This window comes from Bos taurus, chromosome 18 (genome assembly GCF_002263795.3).
Source record: "Bos taurus isolate L1 Dominette 01449 registration number 42190680 breed Hereford chromosome 18, ARS-UCD2.0, whole genome shotgun sequence".
In the NCBI taxonomy this organism is placed as follows: Eukaryota; Metazoa; Chordata; class Mammalia; order Artiodactyla; family Bovidae; genus Bos; species Bos taurus.
This window is the reverse complement of record NC_037345.1, coordinates 59,938,868-59,957,072: the sequence shown is the minus strand read 5'-3', so window position 1 is coordinate 59,957,072 and position 18,205 is coordinate 59,938,868. Positions and strand designations below refer to the sequence as shown.

Here is an 18,205-nt window from a genome sequence, read left to right as displayed (position 1 = left end):
GCGCGTGCGCGAGGCGAAGAGGCGGTGCTTCCTGGGCGGGGCCTGGGCGGAGCGCTAGCGACGGGGCGGTGGGCGGGGAGTCCAGGTCTGAGCCTGGACCACCCGAGGGCGGAAAAAGGGGTGGTGGAAAAGAGGATGGGTCTCAAGGTCCCTTCCTTGACCGGCTTATTTGAAGTTTCAGAGAGTAACAATTTTAAGGTAAAGTTTGCATTTCTGTGGGCCAGTTATGTCCAAAGGTAACATAACTTTCAACTTGTTCCCTCTGAACAAGTTGAAAACGGTTTAAATAAAAGATTGTTGTTGCAAGCAAGCTGCTCTCCTGCCCTGCCAGTGAGACCTTAAAGACAATTCAGGGTTCTGGAAATGTGGGTCTCCCAGAGTAGTTGACATAGGACAGTAGCTGGATGCGGGAGCATTTTGTGCAGTTAGAATTAATTTAAGCAGTTTAAGGAAACAAGAACTGAACTTGTCTCTCTATTACACACTAGAATGAGAAATACAAAACTTTCCCTACATTGTATGGTCTATTTCATAATGCAGAACAGCTTCTGTACTCCTATCTCTCACTGCAGAGGCCAAACTAAACACTGTTTAGTTCCAGAGACAAGGAGAAGATCTGGGATCTGATACTGGAGTACTAAGGGAAGTGATAATTTAGACTATTAACCATGGCTTTAAAAAGAGCAATATTCTTTTTAAATTGTTTTAAATTTTATTGCTTCTCTTTTTGCTAATGTGTTTTAATTATTTCCCTCTTTAAAACCAACTCTACAGTGACATATAAGAGCTATATAAACAGCTCTTCATGCAATCACATACATGATTGTATAAGTTTAAGGTATACAGCAAAATAGTCTGATTTCCCTATATTGTGAAATGATTACCACAATATGTTTAACTAGCATCCATCATTTAAGATAGATAAGATAAACAGAGAAATGGAAATAAGGGAAATTTTTTTTCTTCTGATGAGAACTGCTTTATTTGGTAAAATAGTTATTGTGTTCCACACTCAAATGCTTTTGAGAAAAGCTTGTTTACATCATAATATAATTAAGCCAATCATAAGTAAATATAATGCAATATCAAGTTCATTATATGTTCACTCTGAGAGTAATTAATATTTACCTTTTCTTCTTAAGCCGTAATGTATTTTATATCTTGGTGTTCTATTGCTGAGAGTTCTATCAAATCTGGTTAACAGAGCCTGTAAAATATACAGTATTCAGAAAACATTGGGATTTATTTTCATCTAAAGAATATTAACTTTGCTGTATTTCTGAGGGCATTTATTTGGGAAGTATATTCTGTTTAATATAAACCCTAAAGAAAGCAAAACTAGATTATCAACCATCTGATAACTTCATATCTACCCTCAATATTTTGATGGCAACATGTCATTAAACATCTACTTACAAAGTTGATTTTCCCACATCCCTACAGGTGGAAGGTTTCATCCATAGAAAAAATGGCAATCAATTGACATGATGTTTACATAGAGATATTAGCATTTGGGGGCTTCCCAGGTGGCACTAGTGGTAAAAAATATGCCTAATAATGCAGTGGGTGGAAGAGACTTGGGTTTGATACCTGGGTGGGAAAAATCCCCTGGAAAAAGAAATTACAACCCAATCCAGTATTCTTGCCTCAGCACTCCCATGGACGGAGGAGCCTGGGGGGCTACAGTCCATGGGGTTGCAAAGAGCTGGACACAAATTAGCAACTAAACAACAAAATTTCAATGCATTTTGTATATTGTTTTTGTGTTCTGACATCTTGAAAATCATACCTTCCCTTGAATATTTTGTATCAAAATCCTTTTGATTTTCTACATACACCATTTCATTAAATTTCCTATTGGTGTTTGTAACAAATTACCACAAACTGACTGCTTGAAAACAAAACGGATTTATTCTTTTGAATTCTGGAGTCCAGAATTATAAAACGACTTAAAGCACTACCCAGGTAAGAATTGTTTTGTTTTGTTTTGTTTACTTTCGTGGGTTTCAGAGGCCATGCCATCCTTTGGCTCATGACTCTTTCAGTTAATTTTTTCTAAGACAATTTTTAATGTTTATTTTTGACCCCTCTGAGGCATGTGGCAATCTTAGTTCCCCAACAAAGAATGGAAGCTATGTCCCCTGCATTGGAAGTGCAGAGTCTTAACCACTGGACCACCACAGGGAAGTCCCACCATCTTATCGCATTTAATTATTGCGACCTACCAATATAAAATATGAGCTACATAAAGGCAGTGCATTGATTTTGCTTCCTGATAGATCATCCATGGTTGAAATCATTCTAGAGTGACAATAAATGAGTGCGCTCTATCAGTGCAAAGACGGTTCTCATAAGTCAGGATATCAAATTCTCAAGTAAACCTATAATATCTGGGATTTCTGAGGCAGTCCAGTAGATAAGAATCCACACTTACAATGCAGAGGGTGTAGGTTGGATGGTCAGATCGTGGTCAGGGAAGTAAGATACCTTCGGGCATGACCAAATGAAAACAACAACAACAAAATCCGAAACATGTAATATTTGTGGCAGCTGATTCTTTACTCTGGTAACATTTCAACCATTTTTCTGAACATTTGTCATACATTCTCCTGCTTTACTTTGTTCACACATTGTGATTTTTAGGCAACGTGTGGTCGACATGTAACTCATCAACAAAGATATGTTTTCATGAAGCTTTCACAGGCCACAAATTTTTAAGTTCTGGTTCTGAAAGGCTCCATTTCTCCATTATACTCCTATCAAAAAATAAAACCAGGGCTTCCCGGGTGGCTTAGCTGGTGAAGAATCCGCCTGCAATGCAGGAGGCCTGGGTTGGGAAGGTCCCCTGGAGAAGGGAAAGGCTACCCACTCCAGTATTAATTTTTTAGGGACTTCCCTGGTGACTCAGACAGTAAAGAGTCTGCCTGCAGTGCGGGAGGCTTGGGTTTGATCCCTGGGTCAGGAAGATCCCCTGGAGAAGGAAATGGCAACCCACTCCAGTATTCTTGCCTGGAAAATCCCATGGATGGAGGAGCCTAGCAGGCTATAGTCCATGGGGTCACAAAGAGCCGGACACACTGAGTGACTTCATTAAATGAAGTAGGTTTATCATTCTCACTTAAAAAGAAGTCCAGAATGTGCTGGGTGGTGGGAGGATAGATCCTCTGTTCTTTCTACCTCTGTGAGCGTGAGCACTTAGTCTTCACATTTCTTGCAGCAACATGACTTTTCTATGACTAAGAAGGGTGAATGCTAAGAGGCAAAACCCTTTTAATTTTCAGATTTTGTCTAATTTTTATGGAAACGAAAATCTCACGTTTTTTCCAAATATAAGCTAGTTGTCTTAAACGATCACCATAATTTTAATAAGAAATGAGAATTTCTGAATTTCATATTTCTACCTCAAGAACAGAGAAAGGTCATGGGAAAAGATGTTAGGAACAGATTTGTCAACTTTCTCTGATGTTTATCTTGAGAGTATGATATTCCATGTGCCACATGGCCACTTTGTCCAATGATGCAAATGAGAAGCTAAAATTAGTACCTCAGGGCTTTTCAACTTATAGATTTATTTCCTTTCTGCTCTGTCTTTGATAAGAGGTCCATGAAGTTCTCCAGGCCAGAATACTGAAGTGGAATTCCACTCCTCTCACACGCTAGCAAAGTAATGCTCAAAATTCTCCAAGCCAGGCTTCAACAGGATGTGAACCATGAACTTCCAGATGTTCAGGCTGGATTTAGAAAAAGAGGAACCAGAGATCAAATTGCCAGCATCCATTGGATCACTGAAAAAGCTAAAGAGTTCCAGAAAAACATCTACTTCTGCTTTATTGACTATGCCAAAGCCTTTGTCTGTGTGGATCACAACAAACTGTAGAAAATTCTTCAATAGATGGGAATACCAGACCACCTGACCTTCCTCCTGAGACATCTGTATGCAGGTCAAGAGCAACAGTTAGAACTGGATGTGGAACAACAGACTGGTTCCATATCGGGAAAGGAGTACATCAAGCCTGTATATTGTCACCCTGCTTACTTAACTTATATGCAGAGTACATCATGAGAAATGCTGGACTGGATGAAGCACAAGCTGGAATCAAGATTGGCAGGAGAAATATAAATAATCTCAGATATGCAGATGACACCACCCTTATGGCAGAAAGTCAAGAACTAAAGAGCCTCTTGATGAAAGAGGAGAGTGAAAAATTTGGCTTAAAACTCAACATTCAGAAAACTAAGATCATGGCATCCAGTCCCATCACTTCATGGCAAATAGATGGGGAAACAGTGGAAACAGTGACAGACTTTATTTTGGAGGGCTCCAAAATCACTGCAGATGGTGACTGCTGTCATGAAATTAAGACGCTTGCTCCTTGGAGAAAAGTTATGACCAACCTAGGCAGCATATTAAAAAGCATAGACATGATTTTGCCAACAAAAGTCCATCTAGTCAAAGCTATGGTTTTTCCAGTGGTCATGTACGGATGTGAGAGTTGGACTATAAAGAAAGCTGAATGCTGAAGAATTGATGCTTTTGAGCTGTGGTATTGGAGAAGACTCTTGAGAGTCCCTTGGACTGCAAGGAGATCCAGGCAGTTCATCCTAAAGGAAATCAGTCCTGAATATTCATTGAAAGGTCTGATGCTGAAGCTGAAACTCCAGTACTTTTGGCCACCTGTTGAGAAGAACTGACTCATTTGAAAAGACCCTGATGCAGGGAAAGATTGAAGGCGGGAGGAGAAGGGGACGACAGAGGATGAGATGGTTGGATGGCATCACCAACTCACTGGACGTGAGTTTGAGTAAACTCCGGGCGTTGGTGATGGGCCTGGCATCCTGCAGTCCATGGAGTCGCAAAGAGTCGGAAACAACTGAGTGACTTAACTGAACATGCACCTGTATACTGCTACTGCTGCTAAGTCACTTCAGTCGTGTCCAACTCTGTGCAACCCCATAGACAGTAGTCCACCAAGCTCCCCCGTCCCTGGGATTCTCCAGGCAAGAACACTGAAATGGGCTGCCATTTCCTTCTCCAATGCATGAAAGTGAAAAGTGAAAGTGAAGTCGCTCAGTCGTGTCCGACCCTCAGCGACCTCATGGACTGCAGCCTTCCAGGCTCCTCAGTCCATGGGGTTTTCCAGGCAAGAGTACTGGAGCGGGGTGCCATTGCCTTCTCCGATGCACCTGTATGTCCTCCCCTAATTTCTCAGTTTCTGCATCAAGGCTAGACCATGAGACCAATTTTGCTAAATATCTTTGCATGGAAGTAGTTCATTGCTCATCTGAATAGCAAAATCCACAATTCTTACCCATCACTGTGTCACACCCAGCATTTCCACTTTTACAAATACCCCGAAGACATTTGAAGCAATTTACCCACATAAACATCTTGTAAGAAATTTTTGATAGAAGTATTTTTTATGATAGCCAAAATGTGGAAAGAACCCAAAACTCCATCAAATGATGACAAGGTAAACAAAACTGTGGAATGTTGTTACTTCTCAACAGAAACGTATGAAGCACTGATAAAAATTCCAACATGGATGGCACTATGAAAACATTATGTTAAGCAAAAGAAGGGAGAAATAAGGCTTTTTTTTTTTGGCCACACAGTGCAGCATTTTGGGATCTTAGTTCCCAGACCGAGGGTGGAACCCATTCCCTATCAGTGGAAGCCAGAATCTTTACTACTAGACAGCCAGGGAAGTCCAAGGCCACATATTATATGACTTAATTTATATGAAATGTCCAGAATAGCCATATCTATAGAGACAGAAAGTAATGTTTGCTTGTAGCTACAGATAGAATGCAGAATAACTGCTGACAGACCAAGGGGTTTTGTTTTTGTTTTTAAGGGGAGGCCTGGCAAGCTGTGGTTCATGGGTTCTCAGAGTCTGACATGACTGAGCAACTGAACTGAACTGATGTATGATGACTTTATTGTGGTTGGACAATATTGGAAACATACTAAATCCTACTGTATGGTACTCTTCATAAAAGTGCATTTTATTGTATGCAAATTATGCAAGTAAAAAGTCTCAGCTGATATCTCCATAATGTCCCCTCACCTCCCCAGGCAAAGGCAGTTTAGTGTGTTTATTCTCAGCTGCAACAGCTCCAAAGAGCGCGTTGTCAGGACACAGCCTTTTCTGCACACAGAAAACGGCGCAGTCGTGTCCCACACCTACTTCCCCAGTCACACACCCAGGAGTGCCAGGGTAGCCCCTGCTCGCAGACTCCGCCCACACTGTGGTACACAGGCCACTGGGCTCGCGATGTCACACCAGCTCACTGACATGAGTTGCCTGACATGAGTTGTCAGACAAAATGTGCTGTAACCAATATGCATGCTCTTTACTTTTCTTGAAATGAGATCCCTACTTCCACAGAGGCATTTATCCATATGCCACAAGAGTTGTTTGCTATTGCACCGGATACCTCCTTGCTAAGCTGGAAAGGGCCATGTGATGACACTAAAAGTTCTTTGGCCAATGAGTTAAATGATCATTGTGAAGCTGAAATTTCTCTGAAACGAGGAAAGATTCCTAATTACTTGTTTCCTAGCTCTGCCTCCAATCCATGGGCATAAAAGTGTCCTTACAAAGGCAAAATCAGAATGATGTATGTCTCCTCTGAATTCTTGTAAGGCAACACTTCAGTGGAACAGACTGATGACAGTTCTTTTGGATTACTTAAAGCAAATAGGATAGTGAATACAGCAGTAGCACTCTTGTCTACATATTCTCCAGCTGTCAAGGCAATGAAGCTTTTCTCGTAGCTCAGATGGTAAAGAATCTGCCTGTAATTCAGGAGACCACGGTTAGATCCCTGGGTGGAGGAGATCCCCTCAAGAAGGGAATGGCCAGCCTCTCCAGTATTCTTGCCTGGAGTATCCCACGGACAGAGGAGCCTTGTGAATTATAGTTCATGGGGTCGCGGAGTCCCACACATCGAGTCAATGAATTGTCCAGGCATAGAAGTCATTTCCAAAACTTACACACATGGAAGTGTAACCTGTAAGTCCCTCACATAAGTGACAGCACTATGGATTCATTCAGTTGCACAGAGCAACCTTTTTGGCACCAGGGACCTGTTTCTTGGAAGACAATTTTTCCATGGTGGCGGGGATGAGGAAAGTGGTGGTGATGGCGGTATGGTTTGGGGATGCCTCAAGCACGTTATATTTATTGTGCACTTTATTTCTGGCCCACAGAGCTGTAAGCTGTTGTACCTTAAAACTGCTACAGGCAGTAACTTCTACAAAGCTCTGTCAGCTTACTGAAAAGCACATTCCGGACTGCCCCCTGCCCCGCCCTCTTTCCTGCGAACGCAGACCAGAGCGCTCTCCTCGCCCCGCCCCTCGCTGGAAGCGCTCCGCCCAGCCGCCGACCCCGGAAGTCCTGCTTCTGACCCCGGAAGTCCTGCTTCTGACCCCGCGCCGGCGTTTTTTGAAAGGACCTGGAAGTGGAGGGCGAGGAGTGAAGGTTGTACAAGGAAGGGTGAATGTCTCCTTTCTAGTGAACCGCTCTGCGAGGCCTGTCTTACTTCCTCCTTAGGGTCTTGTGAGTGACTGCGGATCTAAACTCCCCACTGCCGTCCCAACCCGGGTAAGTTCAGACCTAGCGGGACTGGTCGCGGATTCTTTCTCTCTCTCTTGATCATTTCTCTTTCGGTTTGTGAATTTCTCTGAAGCCAGTCACTGTGACACTGTTCGATCCCATTTCTGGGCTCCAAAGAGCTCCGGTATCACATTCTTTTATGTCTCAGCGCAGAAAAAAAAAAAATTAGCTAGAGACAAAGAGATAGGAAGAAGTGATTTATTAGACGAGGATGCTTGTGAGGCTTACAAGGGCGCGGGAGAGGGGATGCCCCCCTGAGAATTTACTGGGCTACAGTTTTATAATCGAAAGATGAGGCGGAGAAGACCTTCCTTGTCTTTTCTGAATAGACATCATGCTTCCATCATCAGCTCCTCCTCCGGGTTGAGCATGGGAGTTTTCTTGTTCCTACAAGGTAAAGCCAGATCCACAAATTACTGCTTTTTATGTGTGCACAGAGCATGTCCTAACTTATTGAGCTCACTGGGCAGGATGTGAGTTTCGTGCCACCATTGTTTTACTGTTTGTTGGCATGTGTTGTGCTTCTATTGCATGATTTCATTGCTAAGCAAGCCTGGTTGGTTTTGTGGTTAAGCGAACCTGCTTTCTTGTGTAATCATTAACTTATAGGAGCCTCCCATATTTCTTCTATTGACAGTCCTCTAGTGGGATTAACTGTTTAATCATCTACTTTGTACCTTTACTCTGTCCCTGTCAGCTGCCCTTGGCTTTTTTGCCTACCCAACATTTTCCTGCTTAAAACCTTCTACTGTTTCCCACCTCCCTTGTAAAGTACTTGTCTGCAGGGGTGGGTTCCTGCCCCTCGCCCAGCCTTGCCCTCTCAGCCCCTCTTATTAGTTGCCGTATTTCTAAATATAGGGATGAAGGGAGGATCAGGAGAAGCAGAGACAGAGGGACTGAGAAAGGAATAGAAAAACTGAGCTGGAGAAAAGAATGAGGAATACCAGATGGAGCATAGAGGATGGCTGAGGGACATGCAAAGGGATTTTTAAAAAATGAAATAGATTTAGCCTTGAAAGTAGCAGGTGAATAAAATAAGAGAAGTAAGTTAACAAGCCGCTCTCCAGATGGGAAACGTGGGGAGAGGCTGCCGGATCAGCCATAGGACAGGGGGCATGAGTGGTGCTGCCCTTTGCACAGAGTCCCACAGTGGTTAGAAAAGGTGGAAACTTGGCCTTCAGAGCAACTTACTGCTGGGAGGGAATGAGGACAGAGGGTGACAAGAAGAGCAGACGTAGAGAGAGAGCAGGAAAGAAGCATCGCCAGCTAAGGTGCCAGGGAGTGAAGAGGAAGGAAATTTAACTGCAATAGATGAGGTGTAACCCAGAGGGTAGAGGGGGAGCAGAGGTGGGGGAAGAAGGAGGGTCAAGAAGGGAAGCAAGTTGCAAAGTGGAGCAGGACAGGTGTAAGGGAAGTAGAGAAGAGGGGAGAACTAGCAGGAGAGCCGAGTGAAGCAAAATGAGGGGACGGAGAAAGAAGAATCTCAGGGACGGGGAAGCCTGGTGGGCTGCTGTCTGTGGGGTCACACAGAGTCAGACACAACTGAAGTGACTTAGCAGCAGTAGCAGATAAAGGGAATGAAATGGTAACACATGATAGTGCAGGTAGAGGGGGAAACTGGATCCAGATAGATGGTAAACTGTTTGGATATGGATGATTAAGTTAGGATATATTGATGTGTGACTTTTGTTGTTGTTCAGTTGCTCAGTCTTGTCTGACTCTTTGCGACCCCATGGACTGCAGCACACCAGGCTGCCCCGTCCTTTGCCATCTCCTGGAGCTTGCTCAAACTCATGTCCGTTGAGTCAGTGATGCCATCCAACCCTTTCATCCTCTGTCGTCCCCTTCTCCTCCTACCTTCAATCTTTCACAGCATCATGGCCAAGACCTTGATGTGACTTTGGAATTTAGTAAATTTAAAATTTGTTTAAATTATACAAATGAGGATGAGAATTGCAAAACTCCTGTCTATAAAGTTTGTGCCATTTTGTACTTATTTATATGAGAAGATGACTTCCATTTGCAGTCCTTATTCAGCCAGGGTCTTGATTCACTTAATTGTGGGTCACCCCTGGGGTAGGGGACTGGGGAGAGGACACTGGGGTAAGAAATGACTGATTTCACTACATAGTGCCTTTTTAGTGGAACATTTATTTAAAGTATTCTTTTTTTTATAATGGAGTTACTTTTTCTTTTTTGACTATTAAATTTTTTTTCAAATTTATTTTTGGCTTGCTGAACTTTATTTATTTAAAATTTATTTATTTTTTCCTTGCTGTGCACAGGCATTCTCTAGTTGTGGTGAGGGTGCTACTCTCTAGTTGCAGTGCCTGGGCTTCTGATTGTAGAGGTTTCTCTTGTTGCCCAGCACAGGTTCTAGGCGTGTGGACTCAGTAGTTGTGGTGCGCGGGCTTAGTTGCCCCTTGGGATGTGGAGTCCTCCTAGACTAGGGATCAGACCCCTGTCCTCTGCATTGGAAGTGGATTCTTTACCAGTGGACCACCAGGGAAGTCCTTGATTCTTTTTTCTTTTTTTTTAAATAAATAAGTAAATGTCCCACTGGGACATGTACATTGTTGGAGACATCTCGCTTTCAGTAGTCATTTTTGGAGATGACAGTGTTTGTTTTGGGTCACTGGATGTGAAAGTAGTGTGACTTGGAATCTAGTGGGCCCTTGGGTGTCTTCTCATGTATTTTTCTCTCAGGCATCAGTTATTAGGGCTTGGAATGTTTTCTGTTATTGTATTGCTTGTAAGTTTGTTTGCACCAGAAGGAAATTTATGAATGCTAAGATTAAGATTACAGGCTTTTTTTTTTTGAAATTAAATAATCACTCTTTATTCAAAATAAATAAGCCCTCTTACTTACAGGAAAATATGAAAGTAAACTTCTATCCTTCTGGCGTCTAAAAAACCACATTCAAGATTTTAGAATGTTTTCAGTAGGGGATATGTCCTGTTACATATGGGTCTGTGGACTGAAGCTGAGGGAGTTCTGCTCTGCATAGGGATGGACCAAGGCCTGGTGTGTGACCTGAAGGGGATTTTGGGGTCAGCGGAGGTGCCTACTGCTGCTGTATGCATGAGGCCTCACCAGGAGGGGAGCGAGATCTTACGGAAAGTGTGGGGAAAAACACTGTGTTGGACTGTGTGTGGGTGTTGACTGTCGTGAGTCCCTCCTGTCACAGTGGGCAGCCGAGGACTCTGTTCCACATGGTAAGCTTTCTCCTCTGTGGTTGTGACACAGAGAGGGGGGAATGTTCATTCTAAGCCTTAAACAGCATGTTTGTAACTTTTAAGATTGACCTCTAAAGTCTCATGTTGCCTGAGGAAGACACACAGAAGATGAGGAAGAGGAAAGAAAAGGAGTCAGGCATGGCTCTTTCTCAGGTAAGGTCATATTCTCAGTGATTCTTAGTCTGTCCTTTCTCAAATGCCCTTCTCTGGGCTCGATAATCGTGTCTGACTCTGGACTATCCTGTCTGACTCCTGTGCATGCACACTTACCCAGGGCTTTCCCTCAGGGTCTGTCGTCTCCACTTGGATCCCGTCTCCCCATGACCCGGTGACCTGGCCCTTGTGAGGAGGCTCCCCTGGGTGCCATCCTGGGCAGGGTTTCTCACCCACGGGTTGGAGACAGGGTCTCAGTGCTGTTGGGTGGCAGGGATTGCTTAGGGCCCATGTGGATGCCCTGTCTGCCCTCTGTCAACCAGGATGAAAGAAGTTACACACAGAGGTTGAGTATTAATACGCACAAATGCCTGCTGAATTCTGAAAGAGACAAGTGAAGAGAAATTTTTTCTAATTTTTATAATATATTTGTAGGTAAATGAGTGGGCCACTGGCTTCAAAATCTTAATGATTGGGAATGGAATGGTTACTTGAGAAGCAGACATGAGTGATAGAGGTTGTTTTATTCCATCGTTGATTTTAAAGTATGAAATCAATCTAAATCCATGAGAGTTGGAAATTCTTTGTATCACTTTATATGACGTGTCCTTAGAGGTTTTCTGTTGATTGTGTCCTTTGACATCGCAATTTCTCTGATTGATGCAGGTTAAGTTCCAGCTTTATTGTGTTGTCGGTACTCAGTTTTTAGCACCATTTGTTATTAGGACTGTCCTTTTTCCATTGTGTAGTCTCAGTACCCTCCTTAGTACATTTTACATACATGCAAAGGATTATTTCTGAGTACTCACTTTTGCTCCATTGGTTTGTATATTTATGTTTATATAAGTACCCTTGGAGAAGGCAGTGGCACCCTACTCCAGTACTCTTGCCTGGAAAATCCCATGGATGGAGGAGCCTGATAGGCTGCAGTCCATGGCGTCGCCAAGAGTCAGACGCGACTGAGCGACTTCACTTTCACTTTTCACTTTCATGCACTGGAGAAGGAAATGGCAACCCATTTCAATGTTCTTGCCTAGAGAATCCCAGGGACGGGGGAACCTGGTGGGCTGCCGTCTCTGGGGTCGCACAGAGTCGGACACGACTAAAGCAACTTAGCAGCAGCAGCAGCAGCAAGTACCCTACCGTCTGGATTACTTAGTGGGTTTTTTGTTGGTTTGTTTTTTATTTTCATTTTTTGATGTGGACAGTTTTTAAAGTCTTTATTGAATTTGTTACAATATTGCTTCTGTTTTATGTTTTGGTTTTTTGGCTTCGAGGCATATGGGATCTTAACACCTTGGCCAGGGATCGAACCTGCACCCCCTACATTGGAAGGCAAAGTCCTAACCACTGGATTGCCAGGGAAGTCCCCTAGATTACTTCATATTATGTTTTGAAATATAGAAAAGGAACACCTCCATCTTTCTTCTTTTTCAAGAGTCTTTTGACAGTTTGCTTGAGATTCTCTATGTATTTTAGCATTTTTCTATTTCTGCCAAAATTGCCATGAGAACTTTGATAGGGATTCCACTGAATCCTAGAGTGGAATCCTAGATTCTGTTTTCCGTAAGTGGACTACTTAGGTTTGTGGGCTTCCCTTGGGGTCAGTGGTCAGGAATCCACTTGCCAATGCAGGAGACACAGGTTCGATCCCTGGGTCAGGCAGATCCCTTAGAGAAGGATGTGGCAACACACTCCAGTGTTCTTGCCTGGGAAATCCCTGGACAGAGGATCCTGGCAGGCTACAGTCCATGGGGTCAGAAAAAGTCAGACATGACTGAGTGAGTAAACAACACCAGCATTTATGGTTTGTACAGTTAAAACCTTGTTTTCTAGGAAAAAAGATAATTTTAATCATTTTTCAGTTTGGGATAATTTTTATTTCTTTTTCTTGTCTAATTGCTCTGGCTAGGAGATTCAGTAGTTTGTTGAACAGTCGTGTGGAGTGTGTACATCTTTGTCCTCTTGATTTGAGAATAAAAGCTTTCATTCTTTCACCTTTGAGTATGATGTTAGGGGTATTCCTTTCATGTATAGGGTTTATTATGTTGAGGTAGTTTACTGTTTTTGTTTTCTTACGTGTTATATATGGGGAAATTGTTGAATTTTGCCACAGGAATTTTTTGCATCAGCTGAGATGATGGTGTGCTTTTTTTTGCTTTATTCTGTTAAGTTGGTGTATCATATTAATTGATTTTTGTGCCTTGAGTCATCCTTGCCTTATAGGAATAAAATCCAGTTGGTCATGATGTCAGATATTCTCTGGGTTGGGTATCAAAATCATGCTGGCCACATTGATTGAGTTTGGCAGTGTTTTCTCCTAACTCTGTGCAAGATATTTAGCAGGATTCAGTTTAGTTCAGTTGTTCAGTCTTGTCTGACTCTTTGTGACCCCATGGACTGCAGCACACCAGGCTTTCCTGTCCATCGCCAACTCCTGGAGCTTACTCAAACTCATGTCCATCGAGTCAGTGATGCTGTCCAATTAGCAGGAGTAGTGGTAATCTTTTTTGTAAATGTTTGGTAGAATTATGCAGTATAGATACCTTTTCCTGAGTTTTTGAGATTTTTGATTACAACTTGAATCTCTAGTTATAATTCTGTTCAAATTTTTTATTTCTTAATATTTCCAACTTAGGTTTAAGTTTCTACAAAATTACTCATATCTTATAGATTATGTAATTTGTGGGGTTTTTTGTTCATAGGACTCCCTTTTAATCCTTTAAAAAATGTTTTTTGAGGCCAGTTGCAATCACTCCTCATGATTTCAAGAGTATATATCTTTTACAGTTGAAATTATATCTTCAGTATATTCCCTGGCCTTGAGTTTTTCCTACACTATCATGTTAATGGTTTCAGTAGTGGGAAGATTACTAACATTTTATGTGTATGTGTGTGTTTGTGTGGGTCCACATATATAATGACCTTTCATGCCACTCTTTTTGAACTTCTTTCAAGTTTTCTCAGTGAGCCCTCTGTCAGTGTAATTGTAAAAATATTTATTGATTTATTTGGCTGCACTGGGTGTTAGTTGCAGCATGTGTGTGCTAGGTCCTCTAGCAGGTATGGAACCCAGGCCCCCTGCATTGGGAGAGCAGAATCTTAGCCACTGGACCACCAGGGAAGTCCCTATCAATGTACTTTTAATTCTCTTTAACTAAGCTATTCGGTTTTTTAGCTTCAGTTCGAGAGCCCAACCCTCAAAGGTTCAGGTGCTTGCTGTGTTATTTCTTAACTTCTTGACTTGGAGCCTCAGAGTGTCTCTAACACAGAATTCTCCTCTGTAAAATGGGAACAGGTCTTTTCCTAATGACCTAATATGTTGATAACAAGTTCATGCTTGTAAAGTACTAATTTAGAGTTATGTTCAAATCCTGGAAGTGTTCAAATACTTTTAGTCATTGCTATTCTTATTATTATCATAATTGAAGGTTTTGACTTTTCTCTAATACTACAGTGGACTTCACCATGTCTAAAGACAGCCTTCATACAGGAGCTCATCTAGATACTGAGTAGCACTCAGTGTTTGTTTATTTTTGGCTGCACTGGGTCTTCATTGCTGTGCATGTGCTTTTCTCTAGTTGCGGTGAATGGGGGCTGGTCTCTAATTACAGTGCTTGAGCTTCTCATCATGGTGGCTTCTCTTGTTGCAGAGCACGGGCTTTAGAGCACAGGCTCAATGGACTTCGTTGCTCCTTGACATGTGGGATCTTCCTGGACCAGGGATTGAATCCATGTCCCCTGCATTGGCAGGTAGATTCTTAGCCACTGGACCACCAGGGAAGTCCTCAACTCAGTGTTTAGAATGTGATATCTAATGCTTCTCCATAGACAACCTATTCTTGAATTTTATTTCTGTGTGTTTTCTAATTGTCCACAAAGATGAAAAATCTGTATTAATTGGAGGATATCATAATCTGTTAGAACAACCATAAGAAATTATAATTAGAGACATATAATTTGCTCCTTAACATGGATCTTATATTTACTTCAGTAGAATCAGTCCTTACACTTACCTCTTCTTTTCATTTTTTAAAAGATGAGAAATATCCTCATGGCCACTTGGGTAAATATTTTTTTGTTGTTATTGAGGTGTAGTTAATTGACAATGTTGCATTAGTTTCAAGTGTACAGCAAAGTGATTCAACTGTATGTATATTTCAAGTGTACAGCAAGATGACTCAGCTGTATATATATTCTTTTTTAGATTCTTTTCCATTACAGGTTATTTCAAGATATTGAGTATAGTTCCTTGTGCAATTCAGTAGGCCCTGTTTATCTGTTTTATATATATTAATAGTAGCATGTGTATGTTCATCCCAAACTCCTAATTTATCTGAGCTTCCTCCCCAACCACTGTGATCCCCTAAAATTTTTTGTTTCAGGAACAGTTGACTTTCGAGGATGTGGCCATTGACTTCTCTCTGGAAGAGTGGGAATGCCTGGACCCTGCTCAGAGGGCCTTGTACAGGGACGTGATGGTGGAGACCTATAGGAACCTGTTCTCCCTGGGTGAGGATGAATTCTGTGTAGAAGTTGGTATCTGCCCTTTTGTGTTGTGTGTTTTCCCCTGTGGACCTCTTGGACTCAGACATGATGGAGCATCACAAGTTTAAACTGACCCTTTTTTCAGATGATGATATCCGTTTCATGTTACATCAGAGGTTGAGGTTGTTCCAGAGCTTAATTATGTATAAAGCCCAATGGCAGATTTTAAAAAAATATCTGATATCCTGCTTCCTACCCTTTGCTTCTAATTCAATATTTATTGGAAGAGTGTTAGATATGTATAGTACACTGTTCCCTATGCATTTATAATTTTGGTGATGCTGGGTCTTTGTTGCTGCCCAGCTTTTCTTTAGTGGACGGGCACAGGCCTCTCATTGTGGTGGCTTCTCTTGTTGCTGAGCTCAGGCTCTAGTGCATGGGCTTCAGTAGTTGCCATTGCCAGGCTCTAGAGCACAGGCTCAGTAGTTGTGGCATTCAGGCTTAGCTGCTGCTCAGCCTATGGCATCATTCCAGACCAGGAATCCTACCCACGTCTCCTGCATTAGCAGGTGGATTCTTTACCACTGAGCCACCAGGGAATTTGTGAAATATTTTTCCAGACCCAGCTGTCATGCCCTCATTACTCAGCTGAACAAAGAACAAACACAGCACTTTATGTTTCTTTGTTTTTGATAAAGCAGTAATTTCTATTTCTGATCTGAACATTATCTCCATGTTAGAGCTAGAGAAAGAGCCCAGGACTGTGATAACTGGTGTGAAAATAGCAAAAAACCAAGTGGGTGGAATGTATCAAAAGTACAAATTAGAGACATGTTCTCAGGGCTGAGAGGAAGCCACAGCCTTTATAGAGTCTGGGAACCTCTTGTCAGAGTAGAGAGTTCTTTGGGAAAACCAAAGTGTGTTTATTGAAAACTCTCAGAGGAAATTTTTATTCTCCCCTACTTATCACTTGATGTCATTCATCATGTAAAATGTATTCTTTCACCCTCCAGTGGTGCCACAGTTCCTACAGAGAGAGAGCAAGGTCTTTGTCAAGATCCACAACAGTCACCATCTGGCTCCTGTGAACTGGTCTTTGCTTGAGTTTGAGGAGCATAATGTGGGTTGTGTTATCAAGGGTCTCTTGCCCTTTCATCTGTTCTTCTGGTCTTAATCCCCCTGGATGCCCAGTTCTTAGTCCATATGGATCAGAGGGGATCCCTCCACTGAGCTTCTGAGTTTGATCAGAGTTGCTGTACTTGGAAGATGTAATCAAAACATGGGATGGGGAAGGAGGTGGCAACCCACTCCAGTATTCTTGCCTGGGAAATCCCATGGACAGCGGAGCTTACCAGGCTATAGTCCATGGGGTCACAAAAGAGTTGGACACAACTGAGCAACTAAACAACAGTAACATGGATTTGTCAGTCTCTGTTATGTGAGTACTGTAAGAAGCTAGCTAATTAAAAGCATTATTTGTGATTAAAAAAAAAAATGGGAAAACATTGGCTGTCATTTGACTCCTCTGGTACCTCAGAGTCTCTATGGAGCTGTCCCCATCCCTGTCTGCTTATTTAGATCCCTCAGCCATTCTTGTGCTCTGCTTCTGCCATGCCCTTCAGGGTTGTGTGTACCAGGGAGATGGATTGGGTCTTCTCTATTGTTTCTTAAGAAAACTAAGGTAATGGACAGAGAGATCCTCTTTTTGATCCCCAGTTCTGCATGGGGAACATGTATGAATCTTTCTGGCTCTTAGCATCTGTGGGTCAAGCAGATGGTTCCATGTCAATGTCGTAGGGTATCTGACTACCATATCTTGTAAATTTTTGGCTCTTGTACTGCATTGCCTAGTCTGGGAATGTGTACTCTTCCTGATTTTTTATTTTCGTAGGTTTGTACGATTTTGCTTCTTAAATGTGCTTTTGAATTATGTAGACCCAAAGACTAAAGGTTTTTCCAGTTTCTTTGCTGTGATAATTCTCCTGTAGTTTACAGACAACGTTTGGTAGACTCTCTGTGGACTGGGTTTACTGAGTAACACAATTTGCTGCCCTTGCCTTGTATAGTGATCCTGAGACCATTGTGGAACTTCAGTAGGCTGTATGCGCTGTGCTCAGTCCTCAGTCCTGTCCGACTCTTCGTGACCTCATGGATTGTAGCCCGCCAGGCTCTTCTGTCCACGGGGATTCTACAGGCAAGAATACTGGAGTGGGTTGCTATGCCCTCCTCCAGGGGATCTTCCCAACCCAGGAATCGAACCCAGGTTTCCCACATTGCCGGTGGATTCTTTACACAAGAGTTTTTTGGTTTTTTTTTTTTTCCTGTTGGCTCTATCGTGTGTCAGTGGTCTCTGGAAACTGGAGTAAGTCTTGGAGTGTCAAACTGCTGACTTTGTTCTTTTCAAGCTTGTTTTTGCTGTTGTTTGCTGAGAATAGTAGCATGGACAAATCCATCTATTTCTTTAAGAAATGAATGCCATTGGGATTTCACTAGGGATTATTTTGAATCTGTTGATCTCTTTGGCTAGTATTGGCATCTTGACAATGTTGATCTCCAATCCATGGGCTTGGGATATCTTTGCATTTATTGTATCTTTTTTTTTTTGGCATTTTCTACATAATCAGATTGGGCTTAGTGGTAAAGAATCAGCCTGCCAATGCAGGAGACGTAAGAGACACTAGGGGAAGATCTCCTGGAGTAGGGCATGG

General features: G+C 42.3%; 1 protein-coding gene across 5 annotated transcripts in view; it reads left to right on the top strand.

Annotated features, from left to right (window-relative positions):
* Positions 1-6,722: 6,722 nt before the first annotated feature.
* LOC788150 (uncharacterized) overlaps positions 6,723-18,205 on the top strand; it is a 40,837-nt gene continuing 29,354 nt past the window's right edge. For 2 of the 5 annotated variants that reach the window (XM_059877215.1, XM_059877216.1), the window contains exons 1-2: positions 6,723-7,607; positions 10,920-11,009. The gene's annotated coding sequence lies outside the window, so the exon portion shown is untranslated. Of the gene's footprint in view, positions 7,608-7,917; positions 8,014-9,435; positions 10,836-10,919; positions 11,010-14,662; positions 14,763-15,394; positions 15,480-18,205 lie in introns of those variants that run through there. The other 3 variants (XR_009491225.1, XM_059877219.1, XM_059877218.1) reach the window with 3 other exon arrangements.